Source organism: Callorhinus ursinus, unplaced genomic scaffold (genome assembly GCF_003265705.2).
Source record: "Callorhinus ursinus isolate GAN/ISIS: 27379988/994484 unplaced genomic scaffold, GSC_fseal_2.0 scaffold53, whole genome shotgun sequence".
Lineage (NCBI taxonomy): Eukaryota > Metazoa > Chordata > Mammalia > Carnivora > Otariidae > Callorhinus > Callorhinus ursinus.
This window is the reverse complement of record NW_027397115.1, coordinates 8,291,266-8,305,045: the sequence shown is the minus strand read 5'-3', so window position 1 is coordinate 8,305,045 and position 13,780 is coordinate 8,291,266. Positions and strand designations below refer to the sequence as shown.

At 52.5% G+C, this 13,780-nt stretch overlaps 1 long non-coding RNA gene across 1 annotated transcript in view; it reads right to left on the bottom strand.

The window, feature by feature from the left end:
- Window positions 1–12,847, bottom strand: part of LOC141371014 (uncharacterized) — a 34,631-nt gene extending 21,784 nt beyond the window's left edge. The window contains exons 1-2 of the long non-coding RNA XR_012375616.1: window positions 12,726–12,847; window positions 7,394–7,522 (exon numbers count right to left, since the gene is read on the bottom strand). This is a non-coding gene — a long non-coding RNA (uncharacterized lncRNA). The remainder of the gene's footprint in view (window positions 1–7,393; window positions 7,523–12,725) is intronic.
- Window positions 12,848–13,780: the final 933 nt, after the last annotated feature.

Here is a 13,780-nt window from a genome sequence, read left to right as displayed (position 1 = left end):
AGCGAACATTCCTTCCTTCCTTCATTCACCATTATTTCCTGAGCACCCACAGTGTTCCAGGCATGGTTCCTGGCTCTGGGGATGCAGCGGCGAACAAGACAGATAAAAATCCCTTTGCTTGTGGTGCTAATATACTGAGGACCAAATAGACCATAAAATAAGTGAACAGCAGATGGAGAGGGTTGATTGGTAGTATGTGCTACAGATAAAAATAAAACAGGAGAGGTAGAGAACACCAGATGGGTTTGCTGTTTTTAAAAGGTTGGTCAGCTAAGACGTCAATGGGAATATGACATTTGAGCAAAGACTTGAAGGAGCTGAGAGGTGAGCCCTGTGGATGTTTTGGGGGAAAAGCATTCTAAGTAGAGGGCATAGCAAGTGCAAAGGCCCTGGGGTGGGCACATACCTGATTTGTTCAAGGAGGAAAAACATGCCCGGGTGGATATCCTGGGGTGTGTGTGTGTGTGTGTGTGTGTGTGTGTGTGTGTGTGTGTGTGTGACTGGTTATAAAAGCAAAGAGTGCTCATGGAAAGATCAAAAAATAGAGAATGTATAAAGGAGAAATGAAAATCCATAGTAACTGGAGCAGGGAGGAGGGAGATGGAATAAGGATCAGGGGTGTCTGTTGTACAGTTTATTCAATAATCAAAGCGATTCTCCATTTTGACAAGGTAACATCAAAATGGTGCAGCTGTGTCCGAATCTCTCAGCCACAGCAAGACTCCAGCTTCGTGGCTCTCACCCCAGCCCTGAGCCCATCTGCTCACATAGTATGTGCTTATTGTCTCCTCCCAGTTCCCTGAGGCCTGAAAGAGGGAAGGGTAGATGGGTGTGAACCCCCCGATGCAGAGGCTGAGCCCCAAGTGGCCCCAGAATATGACAGCGTTGCCTCTTCCTCCTCTGCTTTTATGAGCTGCGAAGGAGGCTTGTCCCGCGTTGCACAATTGCTCCTTAATTGTCATTTCCTCTCAGTTATGAATTATGTCATGGATACGGCCACTCACGTTATTAAACTTCCACCGAGGCCTTATCGTCTGGACCCCGGCCAGCAACCCGGCCTGACCTACTTTCCCACCGGATTTCAAAACCGCCTCCCTCATCCTCTTGTTGGACTTTTCCTAAGGAGAGTTCTCCGTGCCCAAAAACTTGCCGCTAAAAATAAAAACTAGAATGGGACAGGGCAGGGCAGGGCGGGGGGGCACAGCTGGCCCCGTGAAGGAAGGCCTGAAGCTGAGAGCAGTCCCCTCCACTTGGCCAAGCTCCTCCCCACCCGAAGTTTCCTTAGGCAGCCTGTCCTTGAGACATACAGGACAGGCTGTGACACAGGCCACAGTCAAGAGTCCCCTGGCCGACTGGATCTACACTCCGTGTTTCTCAGTCACGGACGGGAGGACTGACTTTAGAGTCAGGCCAACCTGGGTTCGAATCGTGCTTCAGGGCTGGCCAGCTCATTCGCTCATTCATCCCACACATATATTGAGTATCTCTTGAATGCTGGCACAGTGCCGGGCACTGGGGAGATATTCCGAGAAGGAGGCAAACACAGTCCCTACCCTCAATAGAGCTTCTAACCCAGTGGACAGAGATGGGCACAAAACAGTCACTTTTGTGATAAGAGCCATGAAGGAAACAAGACAATGCAGTAGGCCAGATGGTAATGGGGACAGCATTCACTAAGATGGTCAAGGAGGTCTCTCTGAGCAGGGGAGGTCACTTAAGCCAAGACCCCGTGGATGAGAAGAACCATGTCTGGGAAGCAGTGCTGGATGAGGGTGAGGCCAGGGAGTGACCCAGTGAGCAGAATGTAAGGGGACACTTGCTCTCGGTCTCGTTCAAGGGCAGGTTGGCACTTAAGAGTGAGTGCTTCCTTAAACTTTTCACCCTGGGCATCTCACTTGTCTCAACCTGGGCCTAGACCTGCAGCTAAAGAGGGGAACACAGCAAGTGCCAAGGCCCTGTGGTTGAGAATGCAGCTGTGTGTGATGGGGCAGAGAGGGTCAGGGATGAGAATGGCATTGTAAAGCTGGTGGGGGCAGATCACGGAGGGTCTTAAAGGCCACAGTGAGGATTTGGTGAGAGACAGGGCTATATTTTGAGGATAGAGCTGCTGGTGCTTGAGGATGATTTGATATTTTCAGGGGAGGTGGGGAGGAATCAGGACGGGCCCCTGGGCTGGATGGATGGTGATTCCCTGACTGACCTAGAGGAAACTGGCAAGTGCTTCATCCCCCCTGAGTTTTTTTTTCTTCATCTGAGAAGTAAGGATAACACCAATGTCCCCAGACACCATATCAACCTTAGCTCAGAGCCTGGCATGCAGTAAACACCCTTCTGATGGCCCAGCCAGGCTTAGTGATTTGCCTGGAGTCACCTGGCAAGTTGATGGCATGGTTAGGTCTCGAACCCAGACCCTGTTCTGCAGGGTGCGCCGCGGCAGGCAGGGCTGGGCCTTGGCACACGACTCTCTAGAAGCACAACCTCCCAGCCAAACAGGCCTCGGTGGCAGAGGCCCATTTTTGTTCTTTCCGAATTGTGCTTATGCGTGGGGCTGTTTATCTAACTTGGCTGAAGTTGGAGGCCTGGGCCTGTAAACATATCTTTTTAATTATTATACAAATGGAACATATTCATGGAATAAAAATTTGAAAATGCTAATAAGCAAAAAAAAAAGAGAGAGAGAGAGAGAAACCGAGTGTCTAAAATAACACAGATGCACCAAGACGCACATATACGGACCTAGGGAGCTTCATTGTGGGGTCTTTGGTGTGGTAAAAGCCTGGAAACAACCTGAATACCCAAAAATAGGGGACTTTTAGCCATGTACATGAAATAGTATTCTAATATCATGCAACCAATGAAGTGAATGAAGCAGATTTCTGAGCACGGATTTGGAAAAACCACCAAGATGTAATGTTAACAGAGAAACACAAGTTGCAAATAGTGATTCTAGAACACCACAGTGTGTGCGCGCGCATGTGTTTTAAGGAGCGAGGGGGCAATACACGTCCATATTTGCTGCAAGAGCACAGACCATCTCTGGGGGAGGCAGGAGGCCGGTGAGTCAGAGATGGGAGGGAGGTGACTCTGCTCCTTGTCCTTTTGCACCATTGGAAAGTTTGGTTTTCTGTTGCCGAGTGTGTGCCTGTCTTCTGCAAGACGTTTGAGGGATGTTTGCAAGATCAGAGACTCCCCTCTTTGATTCAGGGTTTTCCAAAGGCCTTGGGATAACCTCAGCTGGTGCTTCCTAAAAGCCTCAGGGCGAGCCCAGGATTGCAGCGAGGTGCCTGTGGGCCCTGGGGCCTGGGGAGGAGGCTGCAGGCTTCCTGACCTGCCTTACTCTGAGCAATTTCTCTTTTATCTTTTTTTATGGGTTGGACAACAAGTCAAGGTTCGGCTATAAAAGGGTTTTACCTACTTTGAAATGAAATGTTTGCAAAGCTTTGATCTTGAGTAATCCCATTCCACTGATGAGAAGACAGGAGCCCAGGAAGGAGAAAGAGAAGACAGTCCCACAGTCAGGCAGACCCAGCTCTGGCCGAGAGCCTCAGGTGGTAAATCTGCCCCCTGGAACCTTAGCCTCCCTCTTCAAACCCAAAAATCCAACCACCTTCATTAGTCAGAACTCTCCACAGATACCTAACATGGAAGAAGACCCTGAGTCCTTAGTCCTTTTGGTCCTAGCAGAAAGATCCCAGGAAATCATACTGCCTCTGTCTCACCATCTGATTTCCCAGGGAGAACAAGAGTGGCCCCCCCTGCCCCCCATTTCACCCAAGTCCAAGATTAGGCATATCTCAGTTTATCAGAAGTCAACTCACTGCAAAACTCAGATATTCATTAAGATGCATTCAAATGCAATACAGGAAAACCCAAAGCAAATTGGCTTAATCATTAAGAAAATGCATCTCATATGGTCGGAAACCAGAAACAGTGTGGTGGGTCCATCAGGCATGCATTCAGCTGCAAGTAACACAAAACCTGACCATTAGTCAGTCTCCTGTACTAGAAATCCAGGGGTAGGCACCCAGGGCTGAGTGACTCAGTGATACCACTGGAGGCCCAGGTTCTTTCCCACTTTCTGCTCAGCCCTCTTGTCCTCATGGTTGGTCAAGGCTGCAAGATGGCCACTCCACCTCCAGCGGATATCTGCATTACAGGCAGGAAGAAGGGTCAAGAGGCGAGCAGCATGCCCACCATGTTGGTCTCTCTTTTAAAAGCTTTCCCAGGAACCCCTCTTGCCAAATTTGGGTCATATCAGGATCACATGACCACTCCCAGGTGCGAGGGAGTCTAGAAGAGTGGGTGCTTTCAGCTGACCCCTGCCACCCCAAATACAACCAGAGTTCCGTAAACAAAGACACAAGGGAAAGTGGGTATCAAGTGGGCACAAGTCGTGCAAGGCTTGTTAGCTCAAAGATTCAATGATGTTATCAGGGCCGTGTGTTTTTTCTCTTTTTCTACACTACCATCAGCAGTGTGTGGGCTTGTCCCGAGACTTGATTTATCTCATCGGGCTGGGGAGGGGGATCTTGAAGATGAATATTCTTGAGGGAGAGAAGGGAGAACAAAGAGAAACCCATTCTTGGCCCTTCCCTGTATCCACACCTCTTGACAGGAGACCTGTGGCCCCTCCCACAGAAGGGCGGAGCATATCCCCCCTTGAGTTCAGCCACGTGACTTGCTTTGGCCAATCCAGTGAGATGAAAGTGACCGTTCATCCGTCGGGCGACTAGGCTTTAATAGGAGAACTTGCGTGCTCCCACCTGATTCCTGTTCTTCTGCCACCGTCACCTGACACACCCAGGATGGCCCACGGGTCCCAGAAAAAGATGAGAGACGTGTGGAGCAGAGCCACACCAGCCAGGCCAGCCCGGGTCTGCTGACCTCCCGCTGAACAGCGCTCTGGGAACGGGTCCGGCCGAGACCAGCAGGGCCGCCTGGCCAAGCCCACCCTGGGTCAGCTGACTGGAAGCCATTCCATATTCAAGAGAATAAACGGTTCGGGCTCGTTTGTTACGCAGCATGATTGTAGCTGTGGGTGACGGATACTAGTAGTGGGACTGGAGATGAGATCGCCGGGAGTTGAGGCGAGGACGGGACAGAAGAGTTCTGGTTAACAGAGGTGTGGCTGATGTTGCGGAGTCCTCAAGCCCTGTCAGCTCTTCTCCTGGCCGAGAAGATCCTCTTTAATTTGAGGGACCGTCAGCCGGCGTGCTCGAGGAGGGGGCTCCCTCTCCAGCCTGAGGAGATCAGTGCAGTCTCAGGATGGAAGCCCTGAGCAGAGGAGGGACGTTGGGAGTCCCTCAGGATTCCCTCCCCACCTCGGCTCCTTCTCTGCACCCCATCTCTGACTCAGGGCCATTCTCAAGCCTTCAGTCCCCACCTTTGTACCAAGAATCTCCAGATCGGTACCTCCACGCCAGGCCTCTCTGCCAAGTCCCGCTGCCAACTGGACGCCTTCCCTTAGACGCTTCGCAGAACCCCCAATCCTTTCTCCTGCTCTGACCCTGGTACCCGTGACGTCAAGCCCCCCCCCCCAGACTTCCTCCTCCTTTGTTTCCAATCTCATGCATTCTCCTCCTGGCCATTGCTCAGTCCAGGAACCTGGATGTCAGCTAATCCTCTTGTCTGCATGCTCCCTGGCTCACTACAGCTGGTACTTCTAGTGACCATTTGCTTGTGCTTAACCACATGCCAAGCGTGGGGCTAAGCCTCACACACAAAGCATCTGGTTTAATCCCTGAGACATCCCCACCAGGGAGGCATTGATATGAAGTCTGTATTCCACACCATCTATCTGGTGGCCCACGCACGGGGCACGCCTCACACTCGGGGCATGTGGCCTTTCTCAGAAGCTGTAGTGATCGTTCCTACACCAAGTGATCATGTAAGTCCCCGGTTTAAAAGTCCTTTATGATTCTCATTGTCCTGTGATCTGAGCTGACCCCTTTGGTGTGAAGTGGTTGGCCCCAAGATTCTTGCATTTATTCACACAAAAAAAGAAATTATGGAGCTTACTCAATGCACCAGGCAGTTTCCAGGCACCAGAGAAACACAAAAGGATAATAAACAAAAGAATAAATATCTAAGATGTTGGGCAGTAACAAAGAGCTAGGAAGAAAAATTAGGTGGGATAAGAAAACAGTTATTTTGAGAAAGACACTTGTGGTGGGGGTTAGGCATGGCCTCCCTGATAAGAGGTATTTCAGTGAAGGAAGCAAGAAGACAGCAAGTGCAAAGGCCCTGAGGCAAAGGGGCTTGGTGGGGGCCAGTGCAATGTGTGGGAGAGATGAAGGAGGAGCAGGCAGAGGAAGGGAGGGAAGACCAGGCAGACAGAGGCCTGGTAGGCCACAGGAAGGATTTGGCTTTGACCCTGAGTGAGAAGGGAACCACAGGAGGGTTTTGAGCCGAGGACGGGCGTGACCTGACTTAGGTTTTCACAGGATCCCTCTGGCTGCGTGTGGATAACAGTCTGCCTGGGGGCCTGGGCAGAAAAGCAGGAAGCAAGGTTTTGTAGGCCCGGTGACACTTAGGTCAGAGAGGGGATTCAGGTGTGTGAGTGTGGTTCTCAAAAAGCACAGGAAAAAAAAAAAAAAAAAGCACAGGAAAACCAAACAGGATTTTCAGGTTAACTCAGAATCTACCAAGATGGACACCAGCAGCATGCCTGAGCCCCAGGTACGCCAGGCCACCAGGCTTTTCTGCAGCATCCTCAGGAGATGCTGATGCTGGGTGTTGGTGCTGTCACTGGGCTTCCCCTGTGCCCACAGCCTGGCTGTTCTGGCTAGTGCTGGGCCAGGCATGCATTCTCAGCACACGCAGTGTGGCCCGGGTGACCAGTGACCGAGCTCCCCCCAAAGATGCTGACGACTGAACCAGAGAGCAAACCCTGCCACTCCCAATTCTGCAGAAACAAACCCTGCGTGGTATCCCCCAGCCCCAAACTCCCTTATCTTGCTGCACAATCCTTAAAAGAATAACACGGCATATTTGTGTTTGCGGTTTGGGTTCCCAAAACCTGCGACATCAGATAAGTGTGATGCTCATAAAAATGAACAACATCACGGAGAGGAAAAAAAAAACAACCACCAAAAAGAAGCCTCTGGTTTCAGTCTCAACTTCCTTTCTGGGGAGGAAGGGGCAATGTCTGGCTGAGGTTTTGCTCTGAGGGCCAGGGGGCGGGGGCTGGGGGGCTGAGGAATGACGTGCTGCCGGCTCCCAAGCGGCGTCACATCTCAGCCTTCCACGTTTGGGGCCTCCGAGCCTTAAACTCTCCCTTGCAAAATGGAAGCGATAATCTCTACCTCTCAGAGCTGCCACTGAAAAGTGATTTTTAAAATACCGACAATGGCTAATCCTGGGATCAGTCACATGAGCTGTAGAGGCCACTTACTCAGGGTGATCTTCACCCTCACCAGGGGTAGTTAGGAAGATCTTCTCTGGTTTCCAGGCCGGGAAATTGAGGCTCCAAGTGGGAAAAGAAGGTGGTTATAGAACACGATGTGTGGCCACTTTTGTTTTTCTGGAAAATATAAACATGTAAAATAGAAATTAAGTACATTTTTATGTACGTAATATACAAAAATATAGCTAGGTGAAAAAGTTGGCAGTTATAGATGCCCAAATGTCACAGTGGTTTTCCTGGGTGTCACAGCTGCCTCTTTTCCATCATTTAGGTCTTAGCAAAATGTCACCTCTGCTGAGAGGCATCTGCAAGCCCCTGTCTACAGTGGTCCTCTGGTCTGTCTTGATCCTGTAAACTTTCTTCGTCTCTTCATGCATCAGTCATCACTGCGATGTGCCTTGGCTTTTCGTGGTTCTGGGTTCCTCATCTGTGTTCCCCGCTAGACCGTAAGACCCACAAAGCAGGAGCCGGTCCCATGTGCCCCGTCCACAGCTCCTTGGGCAGTGCCTGGCCCCAGCTGGCCTTGAGAGACATTCCCCAATCAATTGACTGTATTTTCTAATATTTTTTAAAATTCACTTTTTAGGGGCGCCTGGGTGGCTCAGGTCATGATCCCAGGGTCCTGGGATCGGGCCCCACATAGGGCTCCCTGCTCTGCGGGGTGTCTGCTTCTCCCTCTCCACCCCCCCCATGCTCATGCGCACGTGCTCTCTCAAATAAAATCTTTTAAAAAATAAATCTGATTTTTAAAAAGCAAACCATCTGGGTTAGGTTCCATTTATTATTTTCAGTGTTGGTCAAAAATGAGCTGGTGGGAGACTCCACAGGCTTATCTGGCCGTGAGTGAAGGAAGTGGGTGCCCTGCCTTCCCACAGGGTGGGTCAAACGGCGAACATCCCAGACTTTCTCAGCCCAGACTGCCCAGAGTTGCCTGGCCCTGGAGATCTCTCCGCCTGGGACAGGGTTATCACTGAATGACAGCATGCTGAGTCTCCCGCATGGGGTGAGGCCGCCCTGAATCTCAGGGGGGCAACAGGGAGCCCCCCAGGCCAAACGCAGCCCACAGGAGGTGTTCCTTGGCCCGTGCAATTCCAACAGCTTGGAATTTTGCCATCACTTGAAAATCAACTTTGGAAGAAAACTAAAGCATCTTCCTAAGGGGCACAAAATAAGATGAGACTAAGACAGGAAGATTCCACATCCTTAATGACGACAAATGTGCCAACACATATCAACTTAATGCAATTTCAAGTAGTGGCCCATGGGGTCTTTTCATTGGATAAACTAATGTCGGGGCTTACAAAGAAAATATGAAATAGAAGAAGGGTGGGAAGGACTATGGCAAAGGTGGTATTTCAACTCGCTGGGAAAAATAGAATATTTAATCCAGGGTGCCAGCATAGTACAGTATCAGTTTATTTATTACTAAAGTAAAATAGAATCATGGGGCACCTGGGTGGCTCAGTTGTTAAGCGTCTGCCTTCAGCTGAGGTCGTGATCCCAGGATCCTGTGATCGAGCCCCGCGTCGGGCTCCCTGCTTCTCCCTCTCCCACTCCCCCTGCTTGTGTTCCCTCTCTCGCTGTGCCTCTGTCAAATAAATAAAATCTTAAAAAATAAAAAATAAAAAAATAGAATTCTGTCTTACACCAGATTTTAAAAAATCCAGAGATTTCACATGAAACCTCTGGAGTTCTGACTTGCCTGAAAACCCTGGCAACAATGGGCCCTCCTTTTCCCAAGACAGCCATGGGCTGGTGCTGAGTCGAAACTCGGGGCCTTTATGATTCACCAGAGTCCCCACCCCTCCCTACTGTCTCCCACCTGACCACCTTCAATTATCCATGTGTCTTGCCCGGGCCCTGAGGTCACTGGAGTTTGGGGCCCCTGAACTCGGGTCTGGGCACAGCAGAGAGGTCCAGGGAACATTCCTGGGAAGCTGGATTTCTGCTGTTAGGTACCTTTGTGCTCACTTTTCGAGGCGGAAATACAAATCTAGAGGAGGAATGTGGCTCGAGGAGCTGTTAAGAGTGTTGAGCTGGGAGTCAGAGAGGCTTGAGCCACCTGTGAAGAGTGGCTCCAGGGTGTCTGTTTTGTCCTCTGCCAGTGGGGTTAGTACGAGCTGTCGCTTCATCATCTGCACGACCTGTGCCATTGTTCCCATGAAATGCTCGGCCCAGGGCTCAGGGCAAAGCTGCGCCGGGGAAACCTTCTCAGCTCTGGGATTCTTGGTTCTCAGGCTTGTGAGAGAGAGAAGGAAAAAGGAGGGAGGAGGTGGGCAGAGCAGAGGATTTGCTTTGATCTCCTTGTTCCAAAAAGGAGGGGGGGGGAAATAAACAGCCGGGGGCTCCTTTGATTCCACCGCCTGCTAGAACTCTGGAGCTGGTAAGAACTGGCCAAATTTGAATTGGGCAACTCCCCACCCACCCTCCTGCCAGCTTTTCCCTGGGCGTTTAGAATCAGGGACCCCAAAACCTGCCCAAGGCGTCCCCATCAATTCCCTTGTCGCCTTCCCCCACAAAGGAGACTCCATGGCGGGGGGGGGGGGGGGGGGGAATGGACAGGATTTCCCCACCACGGAAGCCCACTTACGAGACGAGAGAAGGGGCTTGGAAAGGGACCCCCTGAACACGTTAGCAACCTGGCCCCCAGTCCAGGAAGCAGCCCTCAAACAGGGGATTAGTGAAAACTGCAGCTCTCAGGCATCCGCCCTGCCGGTGAAGTGGGTACAAGGAGGGTGAGGTTCTTGGTGAAGAGCAGAAACCTCTCCCCACCCAGTGGCTGGTGGAGCCACATGGCACAAGGGCTCCCAGGGTGGCTTTGGATCTGTCCTACTTAGGCTCGTGTGGCTGTGGGCACGTGACGTCATCCCACCCAGCCTCTTAGCTCCCTCAGCCGTCCTAGCCGCCCGCCCCGCAGGCTTGTTAAAGGTTAAGTGAGCCCGTGTCTGTCGAGTGCCTGGCGCACAGTAGGTCCTGTCCTTGGCCACTGTTATTTTAAAACGGTTTAGGGAGGGGCGCCTGGGTGGCTCAGTCAGTTAGGCGTCTGCCTTGGGCTCAGGTCATGATCCCCAGGTCCCCGGATCGAGCCCTCCGGAGGGACTCCCTGCTCAGCAGGGAGCCTGCTTCTCCCTCTCCCTCCACCATTCCCTCGGCTTGTCCTCTCTCTCTCTCTCTCTCTCTCTCTCAAATGAATAAATAAAATCTTTAAAAAAAAATGGCTTTCAGGGAGTCAGCCCAGCCTCGGGTGCAGAGGCTGAAAACTGCCCAGGTCTCAAGTCCAGAAGGCTGAAAGATGACCAGTTGTTTGAAATCTCTAAAGGCACCAAGGGCCTTTGGTCAACAAGGTCGGGACTTGGCGCCTGTTTGAAGTTGGAAAGAGGCAAATTCAGAACAAAGTTTAGCGGACAGAGGACACTTCCTTCATGTTACCTGCAAGGTTGCCCCGGCCAGTGACCCTAAGAGCTTCCCCAGGACTGATAAATAGCTGAGACCTAAGGCACAGGGGCCAAGAGAATAGTTTCTGGGGCAGAGGCTCCTTCCCAAGTCTGGCGAATGTGGCCTGTGTGTCTTGGCCACGGCATCTCCACCTGTGACATGGGGCCAGTAACACCAGCCTCAGAGGTTTTGAGGATAGACTATAGGACATTGAGTTGGTGCTCAATGAATGAGTGAAAGTCTTCCGTTAGCCTCACACTAAGGGCGAGGCAGGGAAACCAGGGGTCAGTGGAGGAACTGGATGGTTTTCAGTTCCTCCTCAGTAAGCCCCAGGCTCATTCCACATCAGTGGCCCATCCACGGCCACAGGAGGCAGGTGCTTGCCCTGCTTTGCGCGGTGCTGAGTCCCTGGGGCCAGAATGGCACCTGGCTCATAGACCAGAATGTGTGACTCTGGGGAGTGCACCGAGAGGCCAGGTAACCTGTCCCAGGCCACACAGCCCACCTGACTGCCTGGGGTCACGGCCGGAAGTGGAGCTCAAGTCTTCTGGCTTCTGTCTGCCCCTGCTCTTTGCTGAAGCCCGCTGTCCCTTTCTTGACTACCCTCTGTCCAGGCTTCCGCCACCTGGCAGAGCTGGCCGGGGAGCTCCGTCTGGCTCCCGCACAGATGTCCCAGCCTCTCCTCCCCTCAGCGAGGACATGCCTTCCTTCCCCGGGCAGGGCCTGAGGTCAGGAATTCACAGCCTATGGGTCCCGTCTGGCCTCAGACGTGTTCTGTGTGACCTCCTGCACAGCGTGTGTATATACATGTGAGTAGGGGCTTGCCCCCTCTTAATTTGGTATCATTTGCTGACTCCTAAAAATTGGAGATGTCACCTAAACCCAGGATTTCCAGATTCTTTTGGAAAGTCAACAGCTCTGGCCACCTGGGCCTACTTCTCCTTTGGCACCAGTCAGTGGGAGTAGTGTTCTGGGTACCCCCGCACCCCGGGTCCCCATGTCCCAGGCTGGCCCACTTCATCGTCTCTGGGCCAGCCGTCTCTCGCCCAGGAACCTTCTCCCATAAGGGCCCCAGGCTCACTTCGGAGAGACCCAGGTTACCCACTCTTCCGACCACCACGCTACATCTCCTCGGCCCACTCTTGGCCCTGCAGCCTGCAGTGCTCTCAGGCAAAGCCCAAAAGGGTGGGTTCGGGGTTCATGGTAGGTGGAATGAGGGTTCCGCAAAGATGTCCACGTCCTGATCCCCAGGACCTGAGAAAATGTCATCTTACACAGCAAAGGGGACTTCGCAGATGGGATAAAGTTAAGGGTCTTAGGATGGGAGATCAACCTGGGTGATCCCGTAGGGCCCACGTCATCACAGGGTCCTTTTAAGAGGGAGGCAGGAAGGTCCCAGTCAGAGAAGTTGATGTGTCAACAGAACAGAGGTCAGCGCCAAGGACTGTGGCCTCTGGAAGCTGGAGAAGGCAAGGAGCAGAGCCTCCGGAAGGAACACAGCCCTGCTGACACCTGGATTTTAGCCACGTGAGACCCATTTGGGACTTCCGACCATTTGTGTTGTTTTAAGCCACTGAGTTTCCCATAGTGTGTTGTAGTTGCAACGGGACACATAACCGGGTTTAAATCCTGGGGCGGCTGCGTAACTGGCTGTGTGCACCTGGGTGGGTGAGCCAGGGTTTCCCCGTCTGGAAAGGAGGGACACGGGAGCCCCCTCCGGGGCGGGTGTGAGCGCTAAGTCGGTGATGCGGGTGAAGCCCAGAGGGCACCCTGACAGCTCGTGAGGCTGGCGTCCGCGCTCTGAACGGCCCGGGAAGCTGCCTACTAAGAGGAGAGGCCCAGTCCAACCCCCCCCCCCCCCAGCCCCCGAAGCCATCTCCCTCACCAGCGGTGCCTTCCGGAAGCCCCACGGTGCCCAGGTCGGGAGGTTTGGTGCCCAGCTTATTCCCATGAGTCCTCAGGCAGGATGAGCTCTGCCCTCCCTTCCAATAGCCTCCAATGGGGAAGGCCAAGTACACGGTCACTCTCCGGCCAGAGCCAGTGGGAACAGGACGTCCTGGTCTTCTGTCCTGGCCGGGCCCAGCAAGCTATTTTGGGGCACGTTTATTGATGGGCCGCGGGTGCCCGGCTGGACTCCTGATTCAAGAGGAAGGCCTCAGGCTGGCCTAGGGCTCTGCTTCTCCAGGCCCTTTGCTGCCCTGGGGCAGCCATCATTCGTGTCCTGTCTACACCCTAGGACATGTGTGTGGTCTGAGCTGGCTGGCTCTAGGAAAGGCAGGGGCGCCCACTGGTGTGGATGGATGCTGAGGGTCACACGGACTACTCTTTCCCCAAATTCTGGAGCCTGGTTTGATTCACAGGAGACAGAACCCAGAACGAACACACGAACACATTTTGAGGGCAGATATAAATTCAAATTCCAGCTGTGTCCCCCACTAGCAATTTTAACTCGCCAAGCCTGGTCCACTCTCCAAGGCTCTGTTTCCCTGTGTGTAAAATGGAATTGATAATAATCCTCACTCCCAGGGAGGGAATGAGCCTGGCATAAATAAGCGCTCGATAATGAATAATAGCATTACAAATAATGATTGACAGCTGACATTTATCAGGAGAGTAGCATGAGCTAGGCCCTGGGCTCGATTATCGACCTATGTTATCTCAACTTCATCCCTAGTAATCGCTGGGCGCAGGTGAGTGACAGGGTTATAGATGCCATTATTAGCCCTTATCCCCCTGGATAAGAAAATTGAGGCTCAGAAAGACCAATGACTTGCCCAAGATCACACAGCAAGTACGTGGCAGAAAAGCCTGCCTTGAACTCAGACCCGAAATGGGGACAGGGCGGGCCCCAAGTCCCAGGGCCAGACCCCTTGACCCCAGCGCCTCTTCCCAGAGATGGTCGCAAAGGTCCTGTAAACACCCGAGCTCCCTGCCGTGCTT